This window comes from Pogona vitticeps, chromosome Z (assembly GCF_051106095.1).
Source record: "Pogona vitticeps strain Pit_001003342236 chromosome Z, PviZW2.1, whole genome shotgun sequence".
Classification (NCBI taxonomy): Eukaryota; Metazoa; Chordata; class Lepidosauria; order Squamata; family Agamidae; genus Pogona; species Pogona vitticeps.
The window spans coordinates 692,052-718,350 of NC_135799.1; the positions used below are offsets into that span (position 1 = coordinate 692,052).

Here is a 26,299-nt window from a genome sequence, read left to right on the forward strand (position 1 = left end):
CAAGGAGAAAGATACCTGCCCCTGAGGCTTCATCTGCAAGACCCCTACTTTCCTTCATCTTGCAGATCCCGACAAAATGGTGCCTTCTCTGAGGAAATTCACCTCTCTGAGGTCCACTCTAGAAGACCACCTACTCATCACGCCCGGTGTGGAAGGGCTACAGCGCGCGCATGCATCCTCTGGATCCCGATGAGTAGGACTGAGGTCAACTTTCGACAATTCGCACTCATCTCGCCTGGCACAGGCCCCAAGACGCGTCAATCATCCGCAAGGATCCCTCGGGTGAGTGGAATTTGTCAAGTAAGACACCTACACGTTTAGCAACATGGGAACTTCTTTATCCAATCTTCAAGAACAATTTCTAGTGTGTACTTGCGTTCAAGACACACGTAACATCTTTTTTGATCCAGAATTCGAGGCTAATCTAATCAAACAACTCCCTCAAATTCTGCCTCCGCTCCCTTCAGCCTCTTTGGCTTGCCTGGAGCAACATGAGAACAACTCCTTGGACCAGCCTGATGAATTAAAAGCACTGCCACCTCAAGCAACTGAGATTGATAACCATCCTTCAACGGATACAACAGGTGCTTGTGCAGAAACTGGTGTCATTTCTGCCCCTCCTGTCATTGAGGGAGCAGCAGAAGCACAGAGAGATGTGCCAGCTGTTTCTGCTAGTTGTGAATTGTTCCCAGCTCAAGGCATCCACAAAATGCAAAGCAGTAACCAGGACAATGGGAAGGACTCTTTATCTGCCCCATGGCTTAACGACTGCAAGGCCTTGACAAAAGATTCCTTTCCACCAGCAGAAGGACTCACTTGCCTTCCAAAATGGCAAGATTTAGCATTTAAGCAAACAAAAATTAATGCTGGTGCATCCCCTGATGGTCCTCTAATGTTTATGGGAGGAGCTGCATTTGCTACTGCTGTTCAGCTAGGCTTCACAACAACAGCTCTAACTCAAGCAGCCGAAGTATCTTTAAACGCATTCCAATCAGCAAATCAAACTGCATGCCTGACTCCCTTCCTTGCTGGTCTGAAAGAAGAAGCAGCTACCTCAGTGTCTCCGCCTGTTCAGCCAAAGTTGCATGATATTTCGTGGAATTGGGACCCAGACCCAGATTTCTGTGATCATGGACTGGGGTGCAAAAGCAGCTCTACAAGCATTAGATGCATCATATAAGGAAGGGGAGGAAGAAGAGAATCTAAGGGGGGTAACTGTTACACACCAACATGAAGCTTGTTTTGAACTGCTTTTTCCATGTGCTAATCCTGTTTGAATGAAAAGTCCTACTCAGCCGGACATGGCAATTATATAGATCACCAAAGAATGCCTCCCACCTGGACAGTAGAGAGACTAATGCTGCATATTGGGGTGGGAGGAGGCGAACCAGAAAGTTTTCCCCCATCACCTTCAAATTTGGAGAAAGCATTGTTTACACTCAAGCCACTTGTAAGGATCCAAATGATGTCCTGCACACTCTAGGTTCCATGTTCTTAGAACTACAAATCCTATCACACTTTGCATTGCTGTGAGCATATGGGACTTCATACAAGCCTGCATTCCTGTCTCTGCCTTCCAGGAGTAACAGTGTCACATCCCTGAGAAAATGTTTGTTCCAAATGCTGTAAATTGTCAAAAATGTTTGTTTTTCTTTCTGCAGGATAAAAGTGCATGGCATGTGTTTCCTCTGTTAGCCAGATCTTAAAGTATTGAATTTTAGAGAAGCAATTCTTAGTTTTATGCTCAGAATTAAATGCAGTTTTAGCCTTTGAGTTTTTCCTAATATGAATCTAATTTTGTTGTAGACACTGTATGTTTATTCTTTTACATGTCACAGTTTTCCTTGAAAATTATTTTTTAATGTAATATGAAAACTTTGTCTGTTTATCCCTGAGACAGAGAAGCATATTATTCCCTACAAGTAGGCCCCACAGTAGGCAATTTTGTACACTGTGATGCTGATACATCTGACATGCTTGTAAAAACATATTTTCAGTCCAGGGGAAATTTAAGGGCACTAGCAGGCAACTTTTTAATTCAGTCAGTTCTACAGTTTAAGAGCTTTGCCCGGAGCCAGGCAGATGCATACCAGCATCATTCTTTACTACTCATCCCTCAAAATAAGTTGCTGTTCTTTTGCCAAGCTCTATATGTATCTCTCCAGTCAAGTATCATACAAGAAATTCATGGTGTGTGTGTCTTCAGTGGGGAAGTTGTCTGTGTCACATATTTCTATGCAAAAAAGTTCTGTATACCTTAAAGTTTTTTGCTTTTGCCTCTTAGCAGTATATTGTGCTTATATATCTGATGTTTTCTTTTCCTGAAAATTGTTCAGTAATCTTGTTATGCAAACATTATTGTAATTGTAATTTTAGCTATCCACTATTGTGTTTTCTGTAATCTACACTGTAATGTTGATGTCATCAGAATATGCCATCTAATTCTCTTGCCAGATTCCAGGTTTCATTCCATCTGAACAATGTTTTAAAGTTGTAAAGAATGAGTTTTGCCTCTCAGTGCAACAAGGAAGCAGGTTTGGCTATTGGAATGCTTCCCTAATTCCCAGTGCCACCCTCTGCTGAAGATGAACCAGACTTTCTGCTATCATGCCTGCACCGGAACCCCCTGGATTCAGAAGATTCAAGAGTCGACAACAGCCATTGTCTTCAACAAAATAAATAAAAAACGGTTGGGATGTGGGGAAAATTTATGCTGTTATGCTGTTACAATGTATATGTCTGTGGCAGTAGCAAATGTATATCTATGACAATGGCAGGCCTCATGCTAAAACTGCAAGTCACTAGTTTCCAGTAAGGATGATCATTAACCTGCTGTCTATTGTCTCTGGATAATGTAGTTAAAGTGTTCGTGTATTCAGGAACTTGTCTGTGTATTTGGATGGTATCTGTGCCTGTTTACCAGCCTGTCTGTTTACCAACCACTGTGTTTACTGATGCCTTTGTATTCAAGGAAATTAGCTGTCTCTGTTTACTAGCGCTCTGGTTATTCTGCTGTGTATTCAAGGAAATTAGTTACCTCTGTATTGATTAACTAGTGCAAAGGTAGTAGAGTACAATAAAAAAGGGGGCGCGGCAAAGGATGAGAGATTCCTCTGGACAGAGGCCTGACGGCAGGCTGTCCTGGTTTATCCAGATTCCGCCTCTGAACAGCTGCCATACACTCGAGTGTCCCGTCTTTTCTTTTCCCCCTTGCTGGTCAAGGAGAAAGATACCTGCCCCTGAGGCTTCATCTGCAAGACCCCTACTTTCCTTCATCTTGCAGATCCCGACAATATGAACCAATTTCCTTCTCACATTTCCAACATTCAGATAACTAGCATTACTTTTGTTTAATTTTGTTGATGTTAAACACCATGTTAGACACAGTTTAAATAATTTTCCCTTATTCTCACTGACATAAATCTTAAAGCCCTCATATTCCACATCTTCCTCCATTCTTCCTCATTTATCCTTTTTCCAAGGCCTTGTTCCCACACTAGCTTCACCCCTTCTTTATAGCTTTCTTCTTCTACATTTAGCAGGAATCCGTAAATTTTACTCACTCTGCCTTTTACTGAATCAGTCATCTGAATGTCTTCATATGAATCTGGTATTTTCTCTCCTTCCAATATTTCATTATAAAGCAGTTTTAACTTAAGAATCAATATTGATTTAAAAGTTTTATAATATTCTGGTCCCATTCCATCAAAACCTGGAGTTTTACAGTTTATTAATTTATTAATCATCTCTATAATTTCTTCATCCTTTATCTCTTTATCTAATTCTCTTTTATCATTCTCTAATAGTTTATTCTTAACATTTTCTTTAATATACTTTTCTGTATCTTCTTTTGATACACTGTTCCCTTTACATAACTTTTGATAGAATTCCTGTAGTATCTTTAATTTTTCCTTCATTATACTCCAATTCTTTCCCGTTTCATCTTTAATCACTCCAATTGTATTTTTTGATCTTTTAATTTGTACTATTCTAGCTAAAAGCTTTTAATTTTTATTACTAAATTCAAAGGGGGATGTGGCGGCGCTGCGGGCTAAACCGCAGAAGCCTGTGCTGCAGGGTCAGAAGACCAAGCAGTTGTAAGATCGAATCCACATGACGGAGTGAGTGCCCATCGCTTGTCCCATCTCCCGCCAACCTAGCGGTTCAAAAACATGCAAATGTAAGTACATAGCTAAATAGGGACCACCTCGGTGGGAAGGTAACAGCGTTCCGTGTCTAAGTCGCACTGGCCATGTGAACATGGAAGATTGTCTTCTGACAAAACACTGGCTCTATGGCTTGGAAATGGGGATGAGCACTGCCCCCTAGAGTTGAACAAGACTGGACAAAAAATTGTCAAGGGGAACCTTTACCTTTTACTAAATTCAAAATAAGTCTTTTATCAAGTCCCTCTGGACCTTTTCTAATTCCACACTTTCAAATTCCTTTCTTTTAGCTTGAATCGCTAGTAATTTTTTATTATCCCTATGTTTTCTTCTCTCAATGTTTTTATTTTACAGGATTCTCTTATAGCAATTCCTCTCATAACACACCTATTTTGTTCCCACCTGCTTCATTAATTGAACATATTTCCAACCATTCTTTCTTAACTTTATCCACTACATCTGGATACTGAAGATGCATCTGGGAGCCCACGAGATGAGTCATTTCCAAAACCCTAATTAATTTTTTTGGGAAATCTAAGGCGTTCAACTTCTGTGTCATCAGATGCGGCAAGGGAGCAGCCTGGGTAAGTGGGACCTGTTAGCCTTGGAAGGCAACCCATCTAGGGCCCTTGGTCGTTACAGTAGCGCCACCACCATCGCTTTGGCAACCGTGTTCCAGTATATGTATTTTTCGCATTACGTAATGTCCTGGAGGACAGATTGATTTTGTAAACCGAGGTACTACTGTAATATGCAGTATTTAGAATTTGTAATATTTAATTTAGCTGGGGTCAAATACCTTCTGAATTTCAATGTTTAAATTTTTGCTTTTATTCTCACAGATGTGATTTATCAAATTCTTCCCTCCCCTCTTTCCATACACATTGGTTTAAGTACCTAGCTCTGGAGCCAGAAATTGGGAGTTCACTTACCTTCTAGCTTTGCAGTTCTAAGATTATATTACCTGAATATCTATTTCCCTAACCATCTCTGCTTCCTATTATGTTTTCAGAAATTCCTGATGATTCTCTACCTGTAATAGTATTTTATAAATTCTACATCCCATCCCTTTCGTGGACCTGTCCTTTCTCTTCACCCTCTTAATAATCTCTGCAGACTTTGCCAGTTCCCGGCATCTACCACTAACTTCTCCTTACCAGTTCTCGAGTCTAATAATCTGCATTCATCCACTTTTACACTTCCTTTCCAATATTGTCCTTTCCCCCCCTTGTTACTCATTTTTGCTCAAAAACTGCTTTAATTATTTGTTTCCTCTTTAATCAACTTTGAGAAATTCCTTTCTAATTTTCTGGAAAAATAAGTACAATCATTGCAGAGAATTTGAGAAGGAAAAAAGTTAATATACTTTGAACTTGATGTACTTACTTGGGTGTGAAAAATGATCCTGCCTTCATGACTCCTCCTTCTAAAAGGTCCCTCACTGAAGAGCGCATCCAAACTCAAGCCCAAAGGAACATCCTCCGGTCTGGCATCATCACATCCCTGGTTCTCTTCCCTCGCCTTTTTGGCTGTCTTTCCTTAGGAAACATGAAAGAACGCATAGTGGAGAAAAACCATGTAAATGCATAGAGTGTGGAAAGACCTTTAGCCACAGTAGTCACCTTAAGTTACATCAAAGGATTCACACTGGGGAGAAACCATATAAATGCATAGAATGTGGAAAAAGCTTTAGTTTGAGTGGTCTGTTGAGGTCACATCAAAGGATTTACACTGGGGAGAAACCATATCAATGCATGGATTGTGGAAAGAGCTTCAGTCACAGCAGCTCCCTGAGTTCCCATCAAGAAACTCACAGTGAGCCTAAAATGCATTCGCCTTTCTTGTAGCCACATCAAACTGTTGGCTCTTATTTACTGTAGCTTGTGATCCACGACAATTCCCAGATCCTTCTCATTCGTAGTTTTGCTGAGCCATGCAGTCTTGTAACTGCAATTGTTTTTTTTTCCAGCTGTGCAGTACTTTGCACTTCTCTTCAATTTTCATTCTGTTGCTTTCAGCCCAGGTCTCCAGCCTATCAAGCTCAGTTTGATTTTTTCTGTCTTCCATGGTATTGTTTATTACACCTAATTCTGTGATACAGTCGTGCCCCGCTTAATGATTACCCCGTATAACGACGAATCCACTTCACGATGATGTTTTTGCGATCGCAATTGCGATTGCAAAACAATGTTTTAAATGGGTTTTTTCGCTTTGCAAAGATCAGTTCCCTGCTTCGGGAACCATTCTTAGCATAACAACAATCAAAATAGCTGATTGTCAGGATTTCAAAATGGCTGCCATGTGCTCAAAATGGCTCCATGCTGTGTTTTTGGACGGATTCCTCGCTCTACAAGCACCAAAAATGGCTGCCCCTATGGAGGATCTTCGTTGGACTGTGAGTTTTCAGTCCATTGGAATGCATTAAACGGTTTTTAATGTGTTTCAATTTGCTTTTTTTATTTCGCTTTACGATGTTTTTGCTCTACAGCTATTTTGCTGAAACGAATTAACATCATTAAGTGAGACACCACTGTATTCATAATTTTGATTAGCATCCCCTGCATCCCCAATCCACATCATTAATAAAAAGGTTGAAGAGCACAGGCCCAGGTCTGAGCCTTGGGTTACCCACCTTGTGACTTCTTCCCAGTTAGAGAAGGAGCCATTAATCATCATCCTCTGAGTACAATTCTGTAGCCAACTGTGTACCAATTAAAAGATCATGGGGCACTTGGTTAAAAGCTTTGCTGAAGTTAACATAGAATACAACTACAGCATTTTCTCTGTCTATCTGGGAGGTTACCTAATCAAAAAAAGTGATCAAATAAGTTTGGCAGGATCTGGACTTAACAAATCTGTGTTGGCTTCTAATCATTACTGTCTTGTTTTCTTGGTGCTAGCACAACGACCGCTTTACGATCTGTTCTGATTTGAAGTTTTCATCCCAGTGCTCGAGCATATCGAGATCATTTAGAGTTTTTTTTTCAGTCTTTCAGGGTATTCACTATTCCACCAAATTTTTTGTCATCCACAAATCTGACAAGTATTCTCTGAATTCTACGCGTCGGTGGGAGCCAGGGACAGCATTGGGAGGATGCTGGCTTACCATGTTCCTTGTGACCCAGCACTCTCCAGTCAGGAGCTGATGGTCCTTGTCTCAGCATTGACATTGAAGTCCCCGAGGTTTATTGTCCTGGGCAACTCTAAAGTTCTTGCGGAGCACGGGGCCACAGGAGAAACTCTTGAGTTCTTGGAAACCATGGCTTCCTTGGACATGTCCCAACATGTGAATGGCTTGTGAAATGCTTGGCAGACCCTGTTGGAAGGGGGGAAGGAATCACGAGGCTCTTGCAACCCCCATATGGGTGTCTCATCTCCTGTTTCTGCCCCCCTTTGGGGCTCCACCCCTTCCAGTCTCTCTCCCTCCCCCCAACCCACTTTGTTTTGGGAACCCCCAATCTTCCCTTGCATGATCCCTAGGAAGGGGCTTTTCAACTGATGGGAGGGACACCTGGGGAGGGGAGGGGTGCCCAGAGTGACCAAGGAGCCTGAAAGAGCCCCTCTCAGGGCCTCCCTTCAAGAAGGAGAGAGCAGCTGGAGCCGCTCTTTTATATAGATATATTTAACAAGCACACCCTCACTGGGGCACAGCGCACATCGAAACACAAGCCAGCATTTCACCCCGCTTGTCGGGAGGCCGCACAGGACAAGCAGGACCCCCTTCCCAGACTTGTCCTGGCCCCCCCAAGGCCCCTCTGGACCTTTCTCCCACCGCAGCCGGATCTTCCTTGTGATTTAGCCCATGTCTTTTTAATCAGCCTTTCAGGGCACGCTGTCTTCTTGGCCAGACAGCTTACAAGCCTAGATCAACCAGGCCGGACCTAGGGTTGCCCGATGTCCAGCAAAAGGGGGACATGTCCTCCTTTTTAGCCTAATGTTCTCCATCTGGCAGGCAAAGATATATAGCTTTAAAATGTTCAGCTCTTTTATATTTTATGTTATAATTTTGGATGGGAGAGGTAGAGGTAGAAGGACCCCCCTCCCCGTCTTTCCCCTCACCTGGCCACCCATTACCTTCCACTGGTGCCAGAATGCAGCCCTCGCCCCCTTCCTCCGCGGTGCTGCTGCTCGGCGATCCGCCATGCCTGCCCAGCCTACGTGGAGCCCAGAAAAGCAATGCGAGCAGAGTGCTGCCCGCCGAGTCAGGCAGGAGGAAGAAGTGCCCGAGGGCATCAGTGGGAAGGCGAGCGCCTGGACTGTGTGTGTTCAAAGTCCGTTCCGGGGACTCTTAACTCCCATACTCCCCAGCCTTTAACTGATGACCATCACAGGAAGGGAGGCTGCCTCATTCGGCTTTGCCTGGCACCGCTTTCCCCCTGCCTGCGCCAGAGCCTTTTTTGGGCGTCCAGATTAGCAAGGTTGCCTCTGAGCCTGTGCAGAGTGTGAGCAGCAGGGGGGATCTTGAAGCCGAGCAGGGGCAGGTTCGGTTTTATTTGCTTTGCTCCCAGTCGGAAGTCCAATTTGAAGAATATTACCTGTGAAAACTTTGATGCATGTGATTGCTAATGAAGATCTTCTGTGAAAAGTTGGCTCCTCCAATAAATATGTCGTATAATTAATAAAGATTATAAGGTAATAAATGTACAATTGGCTGTTTAAATTTTTTTGGGTATTTTTTAAAAAAAGCCTCCACTGTATTTATTTTTATTTTTTACCATTACTCTTTCTTGTTCAGGTCACTAAGAGACATTTATTGGCAGCTATTGTAATAAAATTGTATTGATTGTGGGATTAATCCGGAATGATTCAAATGAAATATTTCATACATCCTCCTCTGTCCTCTTTTTTGTCTTTCTATGTCCTCCTTTTGGTACCCATGCCTAGCCAGACCCCATCATCGAGAGTGCCCCACGGATGGGCTGGGGGAAGCAACTTGGCTTGTTGTTTTCCTTAGCTTGAGATGCCTCCGACCCACTCTAAGCCAATGTCTACACAGCCTTTTAAATCTGAATACATTCTTAACGGGTCCTCTTCTTTTTCTTCGTTGGTACACATAATCTGGAAATGAGAGAAAGAAAGCAGTCATTGTGATGATTTGTGTTTTTATGTGTATTAGAATGGGATATGTAGTCCTAAGATTGTCCCAATAGCAACCATTTTGATTTAAAGTCTGTTCTGTAGTAGGAAAGTTTTACATGCTGTTTCAGAGAAGCTTCGCTCTCTGGTTATCTCGTTGCTAAGCTGAGTAGAGAGCAGAGACTTTCGTAGTCAAAATAATTCTGCCACAAAGAATGATAACAACTGAAGCTCCATGAGAAAGTTAGGCGGGACAACAAGACCCAGGAGGGGGTGTTCCTTATGAAGCCTTCTGGGAAGAAGAAGGAAGTTAGTGAGGAGTTGAGAAAAAGATGGAGTTTGCCTGAGAAAGGGACAGACACGTGCTTTTCCCATAATGGACTATTTTTCCTACCTTGGACTGATGGAAGTCAACAGGTTTTCATCTAGCATCAGCCTTTGAAGACCCAAGACACGTGAGATGGACTATGTTACCCTTTATATTAGTTAGCATAGTTTCATTTCTTTATTTTTCCAGCTGGAGTGGGGGGAGTGGAGTGTTCCGTTGGTCTTGAATGAAAATGTACCTACTATACTATTTTACTATCAACTGAAATCTTTTCTAAAGCAATTCTTTTCAATAAAGCAGTAATGTCTAAATCTGCATGTATTAGTTCTTGAACAGACTAGCTGTATGTCTAATTGGCCATGTGTATTCGCTACCGAAGATTTAGAGCCAGATTATTCTGAGTATAACTCAAGGATGTGTCTGTGTGTGTTGCTTTCTTAATAAGGAGATTGGCTTTCTGAGGAAGAAATTTAGACAGGACCTGGCTGAGATCTAAGTGGCTCTGCTCAGCAGTTAGAGGTTTGTTTGGATTTCGTACTCATCCCAATTTCCGGCACCCCCATAAATCTTCTTGGAGATAAGGGGCTGCTTACAGTCATCATCATCCAAAAAGTCAGCAGCAGACCGTGAAGAAGAAACGAAGAACTGCTACCGGGACAAAGTCAAGGAAACCCAATCATTTTTCCGAAGCCAGGAGTCAAAGGCTGGGCTAGAACAGACCAAAAGTGCAACTACTTCACACAGTGACCCACCAGATTCCCAAAGGAAACTCACAAGTGTGGCATGAAGACAACAGCCATCCCCAACACTGATCCCCAGTCTACTGGATGACTCTAACATCTCAAAGTGGAGAAGGATGTTAAATAAGTGGAAGAGGAAGTCCACTGTCACATCTCCCTTTGGAAAGGACACCCAATGACACATTAGACCAGAAGTGTGAAGAGAGGGTTGACTTTGCATCACTTCTTCAATCCGAGATGTCAAATCTCCCACAACATGCTTGCTCTTTCGTCACTCACTGGTTGGAATCCTATGGCACTTGACATAGGAGAAAGTGACACCTGCAGATGTTCCTAAGGGACTGCCGGCCAGCTAATCCTCATCAGGCACCTGATTGTGCAATGGACAGAGCCGCTAGTTGCATGGCTGCAAAACTGCTGGCGGGGTTGGACTTCTGCTTTGGCCTGACATGTGGCAACTCTTGGAGCAATGGCAAGTTACGAAGGCGCAGCCATGCAACAGGATTTTGGTCAGGGAGTAAAAAGGAATTTGTTGTGTTTTAAATCCTTATATACCAGTGCAATAGTCTGCTAGTTCGGCAAGAATTATACAACACTCATATTGACGGGGTGTGCATGTGCCTTTGTTTAAGTTTCAGGCTGCTTTGCAATGCACCTGCCTTGCAAGGCAAGGCTCTAGAGGTATACAAAGCAACTTGGATGCCCTGCTATCTGTAGCTGCTTCTTACAGGAGACATTTCTCCCACACTTCTTCCATTTCTCTGAAAACTGTTGGCATTGTCATTATGTTTTTAATGCAGATTTTCTGGTTCAGGATGTGAGTCAGAACAATGTATATTTGCAAAAATAAATCAAGGATAAAAATCAGAACAGACAAGAATTTCTCCATGCAGAATAACGGAAAAGGCAATAAGATGACAGCTGTATGTTTTTTTTATTGGAAAGAAAAGATAACAAGCGTCATCTCTACATGGCTTAGTTTTGGATTGCTATCCATTTTGAAATCCACTGGACTGAATTATCCGTATCATGTGAAGAAAAAAAAATAATCATTTCTTTCAAAGTGCAACTAACATGTGCCATATTTACATTTTCTACAAACCTGCTCAGCTTTAAGGGCTTCCCCAGCCAGATATTTGACCGGAGCACAAAGGTTGCAGTCAGACTCAAGGGAAAGGCTGCTTCAGCCGAGACGAGCAAGAACCGCATAGGCAGACAACAGAATCGCTACAGGGCCCAGACAGTTGGGTTCCAACGATGGTTATGGGACCCACTCTAGGAAGAAACATCCATTTTTGTTCAGAGGACATTCTGAACTCCTGGTGATGGGCTCTATAGAGCTAAACCGTGAATCGTATGAAGGAGGAGCAGCACAAGATGCCCTTCCTGCCAGACTCTATTGTACAGTCCATTGGCTCAGTCTCTTATTCTCAAATGAGCTTTCCCTTCAATTCAAGCACTGTCGTATTTCCATACCTCTGACTCTTGCAAAGAACCTTCCTTTTCATTGCTCACTTATTCATGCCTAGCCGCCAAAGATGACTCCTGGAAGAACACACAAGATTTCACGATGAAAAATAAAATAAAATAAAATGAGACCTTGCTCATTTATTTATTTATTTATTTATTTATTGATTGATTGATTGATTGATTGATTGATTGATTTGATTTGATTTGATTTGATTTGATTTGATTTTTATCCCGCCCATCTGGTAAGTCGGTACCACTCTGAGCGGCTCATGTCCCACTAAGACATTCAGTGTTATACTAGGAGATACCTGCCCCTTGTCGCTCCTCCAGGCCACTTGAAACCCTCTTCTTGTGAGTTTCCTATCCCGCTGCTCCAGGTCTGAAGGACACACTGGAGTCTGTAAGGGAGAGGAAACCCTCTCCCCTGATTTTGCTGGTGGAAACAGCTCCGTCAGCAGAACAGCAACACTGGATCTGCCTACCGTGTGCAACTGACAAAACCTAATTTTAAGTGAGAATACTGAGACTATCCAAGGGCTGTGACCACAGACGCTTACAGAGAAACCCTTTTGGCCCATGCCACGCAGAAATACCCAGTAAGTAACATCCGGATGGCTCCCCACAGGTCTGCGGATCTGCCTTTTTCAGGTTCATGCAATCCAATCTAGTGCAGTGTGTTCTGAAACTTCTCATTATATTCTGACTCACAAGGCATACCTAGGTAGCCACTGCCAATAGTGTCTAAATGCTATACAAAGTTCAAGTCAATCTCCAAACCAACACATTCCTTCACCTTAATTCGGCAGGAATTCTGAAGCATTTCAGATGCATGAATCAAGTAGTTTCCTGGTCTCCCATTCGTCCTCCATGATAAAGTATTAGAGTTGGAGAGCTGGAAAAGACTCAAGGATCATCTTGTCTAATAGTTAAGTCCACTGGGGTAAGGAAATCGGAACCTGATAGGATTTATTTATTTATTGGATTTCTATCCCACCCATCTAGACCAAAGATTGTCTCATGGATTCAAGATTCCATGTCCTGGTGAACTTAATTTTTAGATCATGTTTACTAAATGCTTTAATCATGTCACAGAATTCCACACAATTAGACGTCAATCAACCAAACCTTTTTTTAAATAAACTACTTCAATCCAGTTGTCTGTTTTGCCCAGAGCTACCCTGATCTCTGGGTGGGACATTCTGCTTTAAATGAGCATGTCCCAGGAACCTGGGCCCTTCTCCCTAGGAAGCTGGGCTGAGGGTGAAGGCCAGGTATGTTTGCATGGATGTTTTGCTGAGTTTTTTTTCTGAGCTTTCTTTTGTCTCCCCACCACATGGCCTGGGGGTGGGGCTTTCTGCTTTAAATGAGCATATCCCAGGAAATTCTCAAATTCTCTGATTCTATCTCTCCTTAATATGGTAAATATGAAAGCCAATTAGATTTGCATACACCTGAGCGGCAGGAAAGTTTTAAGGGTCAGATAATACTTCTGCACTATTAAAGAGCAGGCTGGGTAGGTGGGGCTCATCAGCCATGGAAGGCAGCCCATCTAGGAGAAGGAAAACTCTGATTTCAAACCTTCTGTGCCTTGTGGCTACATCCGCTGATGGAAGAGGCTTCAGGCATTAACCTAGAGGCAAAAGCTGGAGTCCCAAAGGCAGTTCGTGTCATTCTGCCAACTCCTGCGACGTTGCTGGAACCAGTTGTATTGGCTCTTGCCTTTCCATTGGACCATTTCAGCAACGTAGAGAGGGGGGATCTGTTGCTTGGGAAACAGCCTATCTTTCATATTACTTTACACAGGCTTCACACTCTGGAGAGGTCACTCCTCGATTCAGAGCATGTTACCATAGTCTCTCGAGACTGAAGGATACCTATGATGATGATGATGATGATGATGATAACCCTGATCTACACTCACTGCAATGGAAGAAAGCAATCCCTTGGCTACGGCTACTTAACCCATGCAAATCAAGAGGCTACTTGATAAAGGTGAATGTTTTCTTCTATGCCAGGTGTTCCCAACCTTGTATCCCCAGATGTTCCTGGACTAAAACTCCCAGAAGCCTTTGCCATTAGTTCTGCTGGTTAGGATTTATGGGAGTTGAAATGTGTTTTTGCTGTTTATCATAATCAAAGTGATTAAAGTTTAGGACAACATGAATTATAGTGTTAAATAGATGAGTATATAAGTGGCACTGACTTCAACCTGGGAAATGGCATCCAAGTTACCCACAGAGCCTCAGTTGAAACACCAACAAACTGAGATCACCCACCATTTTGTTCTTTTGCCACTGACGATATTCCAAAACAATATTCTTGAAACTGGCTAGGAGGTCGCCTTTTACCATATCGATATCCTTGCCTGATATTCTTGACTGCTTTGACTGGAAAGGAGCTTCGGCAACAGGCATTGCTTAAAAACTGCACCACTCTGACATAAGCACTACTTAGGATGATGAAGAGTTCTGGAGGACTCCAAAGCTTACACACCAGGCTGGAATTTCAGTTGGCCCCAATGAAGGAAAGCTCACCCACTGGACAACCAACCTCCATGTGCACGGAACAGACCTCCTCGCTCTTTGCTTTTTCATTTACTTTCTTCCAAAGCACACCGGGGTAAAGACGTATTTAAAATGAATTCGGATTGCTTGAAGAATGAGATAAGTCAAAAGATAAAGGAATATAAAACATGAAACATTTTGTGGTTTGGCAGAAGTGCATTATTTAAAATTAAACAGATCCTATTCTGGATGTTACCAATAAAGATTTTGGGTAAGTAGTTAAAATAATGGTGAGTGATGATGATTAATATATATTGCAATAATAATAAGAAAGCTAGGATTAATAAGAAATGTTGGTAGATATTACAAAAAGGAGGTAGTCAGATAACCAATATTAAATGTTATTATATAGCACATCAATTGATATATTTCAGGTATTATAACCAACAATAAGGATTTAATATGAAAATGTTGAGAAATGCATGGAAGGGAGGGAATTTTGGCAAAATTTTCTTTCAAAGAATACATTGGGGAAGAGGTTAAGAATATTGATAAACCTGTTCTTAAAAAATACTGTATTTTCCATTTATAAGACATCTTTGTTTATAAGAACCACACAGACTCTTTTCTAACCCAAAAATTAAAAAAACCCCTTAGCTTTGAGTATTTAGCCTCTGGGTTCAGAATGCTCGGACATTAGGAGTCCTTGTGGCTTCTGAGCCCGCAGTCTCCACCTCCAATGAGGTGTGTCCCAACTGGCTTGTAGAGCATCAGCTGACGTCAGTTCCAGGGATGCAGTTTGTGGGGTGTTGCAGCTGGGCTCCCCCCCTCCTGTCTACCCCTCTAGGGCTGGTCAGGGGAGGGGGAAGGGTGGGGTGGAGAGGACGAGGGGGAAAGGGGCAGAGGCTGCCTGGCTGGAGGGCAGCCAAAGGAGACTGGGTCCGAACTCCCTGCCAACCCCCTATCTTTTCCCCCCTCCAAGCCCCATTCCTCTGGGCCCCTGTTCTATCATCCCCACCCCTTACACCCACCCCCATTGCAGCCTCCTCCTCCTAGCAAAAAAGGCCCCCTTCCCACTTGGGGCTTTCCAGGAATTTCCCCCAAGCTTTGGAACAAAAGGGCTTTCGGGGGGGGGGTCATGCTCAGACTTTTGCTGGAGAAGGTGGGGGGGAGAAACAACCACAATGTGGGAGAAAGAGGCGAGCCTGAGTGGACTCACCAAGAAAAAAACACAAACACACACACACACAAAGGGGGCCCAGGTGCCTTGCTTGGGGGCATCCCTCCTGCCCCTTCGGAGTATAAAGATCTCGGCCCCTCCCTGACTTCCCATCACGCTTCACATGCACAAGCCCCACTAAAGATCCCCCTCACCCCCAGGATGAGATGAGAAATAGAGAGGTCCCCTCACTCCCTTAAGGAGTGGGGGGGTATATTTCTCCCCTTTGGCGGAATATCTTTCTAGGGCAGTGGTTAGGGAACAGGGGTAAATTACTCCAAATGGGGTAAAAATGAAAATCCTGGGGGTAATGAGGACACAACCGTAACCACATTCCCTCCTCCTCCTCCTCTTCTACCCGGAGGGGGTGTCCCCAGCTGCCCAATTGCCCCCTTCCTGCCCCCTTCTCTGGCCCCGCTGCAACTGAGCTGTGACGGATGGCAGCCAGTGATGGGCCCCAGTCGGTGGCATATGGCAGCCGAGGCAGTGGTGACGGGGCTGCCCATGGCAGAGGGTGAGTGGTCAGAGCATCCTGGCCAAGAGGGGCCTCTCCTTCCAGTGCCGGGAGAGGTGGATTGCGGCAGAGGGGTGTGGGTGTGATCACGACAGCGGCCCGGGCCAGCCTCAGCCTCCCAGAGCTGGAATGCTGCCACCTCACACCCAGTCCCCGTTCCTGGAGGAGCCCGTCGGGCAGCAGCGGCACTCGCCCAGCCGCATGGCTTCCTTCGGTGGCACCTCCATGTTGGCCATGTGGGCCTGGTGGAGCCTCTTGGCTTCTGTGCGGCAGCTGTCGCGGCGCGTTGACAGCAAGGCTTGCAGGAGCTCTGATGCTGAGCCCCAATGCGGCCGCTGGAGCTGGTGATGGAGTGGGAGGTGGCATCGGGCACCCCTGGCAGGCAAGCCACCTGCTGCTCTTTGATGGTCACCCAGGAGCTGCCTGCCAGGGGAGAGAGCCGCCCCCGTGTGGCCAAAGACTGAGCGTGGCCCCACCAGGCGGTGGAGGAGGCTGCGGCAGTGGCCCAGGTGGCGAGGCTGCAGCAGCGGCACTCAACTGGCTGTGTGTGATTGAGACACACGTGACCGAAATCCTTCCTTCCAAATCAAGGGGCTAATGTCGGCGCATATACATTTTTAGGGGGTAAAAGGTAAAAAAGTTCCCTGACCCCTGTTCTAGGGACACTGCTCTCTCCTCTCCCCCCCGGGGCCATCACCCATCTCCCTCTGGATCCTCAGGCGAAGTTCATGTGTAGGGGTTGGGGGCATAGGAGGGGCCCCAGAGAAATGGGGCTTGGAGGGGGGAGAAGATAGGGGGTCAGCTGGGAGCGAGGGAGTCTAGATCCAGGCCCCTTAGTCTGCTCTCCAGCCAGGTGGCCTCTGCCCCCTTTCCCCCTCCCCCTGGGTCAGCACTGGAGGGGTAGATCCTGCCGGCCAGTTCCTCTGGTCCCCCCAAGAAAGAGGATATCTGCTGGAAAGTTTTCTCCTGGCTGCCAGGAAGAGCCCATTCTGGGGGCCGGGTCCCAAAGGCCCCCTTCAGGGCCAGCCCGTTTCCCAAAGGCCGGCTCCTCATTTCCGAAGACGAACCACCTCTCCGGCAGCCTCTGATTTTGGAGGCTCCTCTTGACGAACGGGCGAAGGGGGCTTTGGGAAGAGACAGAAGAAGACTCGTCCCTCCTATATGGAGGGCTGGAGAAAATAAAAAGAGAAATGCAACCCAGAAAGACTCCCTCCTCACAGGGATCATTTTAGTCTTTGTAGGTGGGAGGCAGGTCTTTTGTAAAGCCAATGGCTCTGAAGCATCCATTCCAGACCAACTCAGGCATCACGATAGGCGGGGGGGGAGAGCCAGCCGCAAGACCCCACCACCTGCGTCCCTCCCAGCTCCTGCCAGGGTTGTGAGTAAAGTCGGAGGGAAGAGCAGAAGTGGGTAGGTTGGAAGATAGCTAGGAATGATGATTATGATGATGATGATGATGATGATGATGATGATGATGATGATGATGATGATGATGATGATGATGATGATGATGGAACTTTTCCGTATAGTTCGCGATCTATCCGGAATTGGCCAGGGTGAAGGGCCTCCCACTAGCATCTCACCTGACCAATTTGCAGCGTTTTTTAAATCCAAAGTGGAGGCCATCCGCCGTGACCTTTCTCCTTTTTTAAATACAATGGATCGAGCAGAGATGTCCAGCGCTCCGTCCTGCCCGGTAATTCTCGATTCTTTTCAGCCTGTAACATCAGAGCTGGTAGACAAGGTGCTTGATCGCTGTCGGGCCACCACCTCTTCTCTCGACCCTTGCCCGGCCTGGCTAATCAAAGCAGCCAGGCCGGTAACAACTGAATGGGCCACTGCAATAATTAATGGGTCTCTCCAGGAGGGCAAGGTACCCCTTGCCCTCAAGGAGACACTCATTAGGCCCATCAGGAAGAAACCAAATCTGGCGGCGGATGAAATTGGCAATTATAGGCCCGTCGCCAGTGTGTCCTTCCTCAGCAAAGTGGTTGAGAGGGTGGTGGCAGACCAGCTTCAGGCGCTCTTAGATGAAACCAATGCTCTAGACCCATTTCAGTCGGGCTTCAGGCCACGCTATGGTACAGAGACGGCACTGGTCGCACTGCTGGATGACCTGTTGAGGGAGGCCGATGGGGGCAATGTGTCCTTGTTGGTCCTCCTCGACATCTCAGCTGCCTTTGATACCGTCGACCACGGTATCCTCCTGGGGAGGCTCTCCGAGTTGGGAGTTGGTGGCCTGGCACTCGCCTGGCTCCGCTCCTTCCTGGAGGACCGCCCCCAGAGAGTGCAGATTGGGGAGAATGTCTCGGCCCCGTGGAATCTCAATTGTGGGGTTCCACAGGGGTCGATCATCTCCCCAATACTGTTTAACATCTTCATGAGGCCGCTGGGCAGGGTCATCAGAGGGTGTGGGGCATCGTGTCACCAGTACGCTGATGACACATAGCTCTACATCTCTTTTACTCCAACTTCAGTGGATGCCGTCCAGTCCCTTCAGCGCTGCCTGGACACCGTACTGGAATGGATGCAGTCAAATGGATTGAGGCTGAACCCGGACAAGACGGAGGTCTTGAGGGTGGGTGGCCCTCCCGTCAGCGGCATAGGTGACTCCCTTTCTTTTGGAGGGACGACCCTTGCCACAAAGAGTGAGGTCCGCAGCTTGGGGATACATCTGGACCCGGCGCTAACCATGGAAACCCAGGTGGCGTCCGTGGTCCGTTCTGCCTATTTTCATCTATGGCGGATTGCCCAGCTGTGGCCATATCTTGATCGGGGGGCCCTCACTACTCTAGTCCACGCGCTCGTAATCTCGAGACTAGACCATTGTAACACACTCTACGTGGGGCTCCCTTTGAGGCTCTTGCGGAAACTCCAGATGGTCCAGAATGCAGCAGCCAGGCTTATTAGTGGGGTGAGAAAATATCAGCACATCTCCCCCACTCTGGCTGCGCTGCACTGGTTACCTATTCGTTTCCGCATTGACTTCAAAGTATTAATGATTACATATAAAGCCCTAAACGGTTTGGGACCTCAATATTTGGCAGATCACCTCTTCCCACCCAGATCTACCCGAGTCACCCGACATAGCCAGCAGGGACGGCTGAGGGGACTGACGCCGAGGGAGGCCCGGAAGGAGAAAACAAGAAACCGGGCCTTCTCAGCAGTTGCCCCTCGGCTGTGGAACACACTTCCCACTGAAATTCGGCTGGCACCCTCGCTGGGTGTGTTCAAAAACCAACTAAAAACATGGTTATTCAGACAGGCCTTCCCCCCAGTCACCTAAGTTCCTTCCCCTTTTTTTCTGGTTCTTAATGTTGCCATCTTGGATAATATTAATTATAATAATTATGTTAGTTATTTTTCTACATTGTTTTAATGTGTTTTAATGTTTGTAAGCCGCCCCGAGTAGACGTTGTCTAGAGGGGCGGGGTAGAAATTGAATAAATAAATAAATAAATAAATAAATAAATAAATAAATAAATAAATAAATAAATAAATGATGATGATGATGATACTTCATTTGTATGCCTCCCATCTGGCAGCGAAGGCGGCTGCTAATGCCTTTGGAAAGGAGGGAGGTTCTGGGCACAGGAACCAGGCCCTGACCTGAATCCTGACCCTCCATCCCCCCACATAGCAATGGGGGCAGGAGAGCCCCTGGGGAGAGGGGCTGCCCATTTCCTACACTAGGAAAAGTGTGTGTGTATGGATTAGTGGGGAGGGTGGCCCTCTCGTGGCTCTCATCTGCCCGCCCAGTTATGCTGTCCAGCGCCAGGGTAGACTGGAGGGCCGGGGGGGAGTAGCCGTTGTTTACAAATCCATCTTAGAGGTTACTAGGTGCTCCTCGGTGGTAAAGCCAGGGCTAGAGGCACTCCACATGTTGATTGGGGCTACGGATGGTATTGGGATTTTGCTGGGTTACCGCGCTTCCCGCGATCTATCCACTTCCCTACCAGAGCTGGCCAACTTTGTCTCCGCGGCATTGTTGAGGTCCCTGAGGCTTTGGGTGACTTCAACGTGCACATGGGGGCAGAGACCACTGGGCCAGCTCTTGAGTTCTTGGAAACCATGGCTTCCTTGAACATGTCCCAACATGTCATCAGCCCCACCCACGTGGGTGGCCATACATTACACCTGGTCTTTACCACTAATTGGAATGAGCGTGATCTCATGGTGACTGACCTCGTCTCGGTCCCCTTGTCATGGTCAAATCACCAGCTAATAAAATGTAACCTCTCAGTGGCGCTCCCCCCTCTCAGGGAGCAGGGACCTATTCCTATGGTCTGCCCCCAAAGGCTACTGGATCCTGCCACATTCCAGGATGCCATGAGAGGTGTTACGGCTGACCTGGCTAGCACCTCTGTCGAGGCTCTGGTTGACAGCTGGTCCATTGCTGCCACCAGGGCCATAGACACAATCGCACCGAAATACCGTCTCCGTAGCAGAACCCGCCCAGCACCCTGGTTCAACCAGGAGCTTCAAGCGATGAAGCGATACAGGAGAAGGTTAGAGCATAGGTGGAGGAAGAACCTGACGGACTTTAATTGGATAGCTGTCAGGGTCTCAACTAACCTTTACCTGACTAAGGTAAAGGCTGCATGTCTATCATTCTTCACTAACCAGATAAGCGAAGCATCAAATCAGCAGGCGGAGTTGTTCCGTATAGTGCGCGACCCATCCGGAACTGGTCTGGATGATAGCCCTCCCCCTAGTTTTTCACCTGACCAGTTTGCAGCCTTTTTAAAATCTAAAGTGGAGGCCATCCGCCGGGACCTCTCTCCTTTTTTGAACACAGTGAGTCGAGCAGAGATATCCAGCGCTCTGTCTTGCCTGGTAACCTTTGACTCCTTTCAGCTTGTCACGCCTGGTTCTGTGGCCAAGGTGCTTGACCACTGTTGAGCCATCACCTTCTCCTTGGACCCTTGCCCGGCCTGGCTAATCAAAGCAGCCAGGCCGATAACAACAGAATGGGCCACTGCAATAATAAATGGATCTTTCCTTGAGGGCAGGTTTCCCTCTGCCCTCAAGGAGACACTCATTAGGCCCATAAGAAAGAAAATATGGCGGTGGACAAAATTGGCAATTATAGGCCCGACGCCAATGTTTCTTTCATGAGCAAAGTGGTGGAGAGGGTGGTGGCCGACCAGCTTCAAGCGCTCCTGGATGAAACAGATGCCCTGGATCCATTCCAGTTGGGCTTCAGGCCGCACCACGGTACAGAGACGGCATTGGTCTCTGTATACGATGACCTGTTGAAGGAGGCCGACAGGGGGAAAATGTCTCTGTTGGTTCTCCTCGACATCTCGGTGGCCTTTGATACCGTCGACCACGGTATCCACCTGGGGAGGCTGTCCGAGTTGGGAATCGGTGGCTTGGCGCTTGCCTCTGGAGATTCGTGCGGCCCCTACGCTGGGTGTTTTTAAAACCCAATTAAAACATGGCTATACATTCAGGCCTTCCCTCCAGCCAATTCCTGAATTCTTTTTCAAATTTTCCTTATACTATTTTCCTTATTTTACTGTGATTGTAATTGTTATTCCATGTCCATGCACATTTTTGTATTTTAATTATATTTTATTTTTATTTTATACTGGAAGCCTCCTAGAGTGGTCTGGTAGTCCAGATAGGCGGGGTACAAATCAAATAAATAAATCAATAAACCATTGCCTTTCTGCCAGGCATGTGTTGAATAATAAAATTATACTCTTGCAACACTATACTACAGAACAACAATTTTAGGTAATACATTTTCTTTCTGCTCAGCCATGTTAAAGCACATTTGTCTGTCTGCAAAACAACTTTCTGTAAGTGTGGTTTAAAAAGACGGGCTGCCAATAAAATTGCATAGGCTGCTCTCTCATGTCTGCAGTAATTTTTCTTCTGAGAATTAAGCTCTCTGCGGACATAAGCAACTGGGTGTAAGATTTCATCTTCACCTTTCTGTAACAACACAGCACCTAGGCCCAAACCTGTTGCCATAATTTGCATCACAAAAGATTTGTCAATGTCAGGTAATTTCAGAATAGGGTTCAAAGTAAGCTGTTTTTGCAAAACAGGAAAATAATTTTCACAAGCTTGTATCCAATTGATTTTAACAGATTTCTGTTTCCTTACTAGCTTCTTGATTGGCAAAACCAATTTGCTGTAATCAGAAACGAACTCTTTGAAATGATCAATCAACCTGAGAAATGCCAAAACTTGTTCTCTCTCAGTAGGTGCAGGCCAATTCTTTATGGCAAACACTCGAATATCTGAGGGTTGGCAGTATCCTGGTCCAATCCAATAACCCAAATAAGGAATTCTCCCCTTGAGCCATCGACATCTATCAGCTTGTACCTTTAAACCAACGTTTTGCAATCTGCACAATACAATTTCAACATATTCCGTGTGAGAAGCAAAATCGGGACTGAGAAAGGCAAATCTTTCAATATTTCATTAGCAATTCTCTGAAAAGTAAGAGTTGTATTCTTCAAACCACGTGCTAATTTTTCAAATGGAATCTCCCAACGTGGCTGACAAAACTGGTTTTATCCCTCGACTCCTCATCTATTACCACTTGAAAAAGACCTCCTTCCACTCTAAGTACAGACATAAATTCAGAATTAGACACCCTCTCTGTTATAGTCTCTACACTGGGTAAAGAAACACAATCTCGTTCAGTTATCTGGTTCAATTGACTGAAATCCACTTCGAAAATAACACGATCTGAATTTTCTCTGGGTACTGTCCATATAGGATTATTCCATTCTGACTGGCTAGGCTCAATAACTCCGGAGGCCAACAATTCATTAACCATTCTCTCCACATGTCTGACATTAGTTCCTTCAACATACATAGGATTACAAGTAAGAGGTCCATGATCACCAGTATTAATCACGTTTCACTATTTCACAATTACCAGGTTCATCAGAAAACACTTCACTTTAATAGACAACAATAGATTCAAGCCATTCTTGTGCATCCCCTTCTGGATCTTGAGTTTCCCCAAAATCATCATTAACCAAAGCATTTTCAATATTTCCAAAAATAGGCAAGATTTCTTGATCTCCTTGATCCAAAACTGTTTTTTTACACATATCCATTTTGGCTATTGCAGGCAGATACAATTTCATCCTGTTGACATGACAAATTAAAGATTTATTACTAGGACCTTTCACCTGGACAAGATAATTGGTCGTCCCTAGTCTTTGCAAAATTCTCCCTGGGCCTTCCCAACTGGATTCTGATTCTGCAGCTTCTGAAAGTTTTGCTACAAAAACATGGTCTCCAATAGAAAATTCTCTGCTCCTTACATCCCTGCAAGTTGAACATGACTGTACATACTTCTCGTCACTTCTCATTTTAGGCCAATAAAAATACTCATTTACCATTTGCAAGGTCTTCTTAAAATTGCAATGCTGACATTTACCCTCACAAATGAGATTTAAAACCTGTAACCTGAAAAAATTGAGGCGCAACTATCTGCACTGAAGGATTTGAACCCCTCAGTGAGTGTGTTTGGACCTTACGACAAAGCAACCCATCCTTATTCCAATAAAAACACACGGGTTGAGACAAATCATCTGGCTGTTCTGCCCTTTCTCGAGCTGCACTCAAAGTAACATCATTATGCAAACAAACTTTTCAGGAACAATAACACGAGGAAACCCCCTCCGTTTGCTTCAATAAATCAGCTTTATGCTTTGCTGACAGTTTTGGCCTAGTGCCATGAAACTTTTGAATGGCTGGAACAATTTCTGGAACAAAACATTACTGGGTCCAGTCTCTGAGCTGCAAATCATTTTACTCCCTTTGAAATCACACCAGACCCTTCCGCTTTAGGAAAAACATGACTCTGCTGCTGCAAAGGGTTTTTTTTAAGGTGGAAGGCTGTTTGGCCATAGAAAGCCCTGTCTCACTGTCCATTTCCTCCTCATCCTGAAACAATCGCAGTATAGTCTCTTTAAATTTTTGCATCTGAGCTTCCAACTCTGACTGCAATTCCTTCCTTTCCGATAAATGCACTGTCTTAAACAAACTTTCATCGACTTATACTTCATCCGCAATTTTCTCTCATGCATCATGACTACTAAATCTGGATCTTCATAACAGTTAAATAGGATGAATCTGCTTCCTTTTTAAAGGCTGCCCATTCCGTTTGCTGAAAGGAATTTGAGACGGCAGGCTTGCCCTCTCGTCCCCCACCTCCTTCAGCTCCTGCAGCATTCAGCATCCGCTTAACCCTTCGCTGATCTTTTTCTATAGGAATCCCTTTTAACTTTATTGAGTCAATGTTAATCAGTTCTTTTTGGTCAGGGATTTGTCAAGGAAAGTTACAGGCCTGAGCAGAATGGAGTGTATTAATGAGAATCCATAATGATCAGGTGTGTTAAAACTGAGTCAGGATGACTCAGCAGTGCTGATGCAACTCATGGAAGATGCAACTCATGGATAATGCAATGTATAATCTGATTGGTCCTGTATATGTATATATGTGTTAGTTGTACAGTCAGTTGTATCTTCCTGCTTGAAGATCACTTCTACACGTTATGCTGCCAGAATGCTGTAAATACTGCTGTAAATACACGTTGCTGAAGGAAATGCTGCTGGACTGTGTGTGAGTTATTTCTGGACTGCCTGGACTGCGAATCACTCTGCTAAAACCGCGATTTGCGCTAAGAAATGCTAACAGGATTTGAGACACAATGGGTTTAACTGAAGCTTGCCCCAAAATAACATCTTTCCGACAAAATTCTCCGCATCCTGGAAATTCTGTCAGCAACATCTCCTCTGCTAAATCTCTCTCTTCAGCCCTCTGTTGATGGTTAAACTGGCAATATTCAGTAGGAAAGTAACTCCACATAGAGGCCACTGTTTGTAATGTACTCAGTTCCTCTATTGGATCACTAATTGCTGGGTTCTGAGCTCTCCTGCAGTCATCTGGACATAATTTCTGCAGTTCCCTGGGCATCTGAGAGTTTTTAGGCCCCTGGGGAAAAGAATCCTCCCCTCTATCTTCTGCTAGGATTTCTTCCCAACTAGTACATTCACGGTTTCACACCTGTCATCTGGAGTAAGGGTCTTCCGGGCGTAGATGTGTTTGCTCTCTGCAGGCGTCCAACTCGGCTTTCCTTGGTTTAGCTCCACAATCTGGAATGTTGTCCAGCATGGGAAAAAGTTCTCTTTGCACAGTGCCATTTCCTCTGGCTCCACGCTGTACAGGAAAAAAGTATTTCAGCGCATGTGTGAAAGAGTTATCAACTTTAGCTGAAATTCCTTGCATATTTGGAATGTCTCTGGGACTGTCTTGTGCGCCTTTCACAGACATCCCTGTTTTATTAAAAGTCCACTGATTGACTATTCTCTGAGGCTTCTGTCATTAATGAATGACATCCTGAAAGTTGTGACATCTCTTCCTCATCTTCCTCAAAGTAAAAATCATCCATAAATGTTTGCTCCCAGTCTTGCTCTGATTCTGGAAAAGACTCCTCTCTGTCATAATGAGATAAAAATTTGTCTTCCCAGAATCTTTCTTCTCTCTCTAGCTCCCTCATTAATCTCCCATGAACAGCTGTTTCTGCTTGAACTCTCCTGGTCTCCTTACAATTGAAATCAATACCTCTTCTCAAAAAAGGAATTAGCGGCAAAAGTGCTGCTTCTGACTCCATCTTCCTTATCTACTAACCTTTCTCTCTGCTTTTTCAAAGAGCACACTCCAGGTTTTCCTTAACAACCAAAAGAAAAAAAAGCAGTGCTTCCTTTAAAAGCTTACTGCTTACAGTGTCTGTCGACAGAATACGGGAGCTCCTAAGAGTTTTACCCACTTCACTTTGTCTCCAGGCAATGCTAATGTGACAAGCACGAGGCACGTGAATCACTTTCCTTAGTGCCCGTGTTCCTCTGCTATTTCGTCAGCCTAGGATCAAACAGCAAGACATGTAGTCTCTGTTAAGCTGCTGATCCAGAAAAGTATCAGAAAAGGAAAAAGTATCAGAAAAGAAAAAAGTAGCAAGGCACATGGAATACCTTCCTGCCTCGCTACTAAAACAAAACAGTACTGTGTTGCCAACCATGTCAGTACAAGGAGCTAACAGCACATAGATTCATCCCACCGCTGCCACCATGTTCCAACCCAGTTTCCTGTGTAGGAGAACTTGAACGGTCGGACAGAGAGTAATTGGAAGTTTGAGCACCCCTATACAGCTGGGTTGAGTCCTGAATTACCTCAGCCGGGGCATACAACAAACTTCTTAGAAGTCTGCCCTAAAAAGATACTTGCTGACCCTTAAAAAATATCAGT

General features: G+C 45.1%; 1 protein-coding gene and 1 pseudogene across 2 annotated transcripts in view; both read left to right on the top strand.

The window, feature by feature from the left end:
• LOC144585105 (uncharacterized) overlaps positions 1–9,881 on the top strand; it is a 31,110-nt pseudogene extending 21,229 nt beyond the window's left edge. The window contains exon 3 of the transcript XR_013539603.1: positions 5,614–9,881. The product of XR_013539603.1 is annotated as an uncharacterized LOC144585105 (transcript). The remainder of the gene's footprint in view (positions 1–5,613) is intronic.
• LOC140702922 (uncharacterized) overlaps positions 1–26,299 on the top strand; it is a 354,469-nt gene that overhangs the window by 21,318 nt on the left and 306,852 nt on the right. The gene's annotated exons all lie outside the window — the stretch shown is intronic.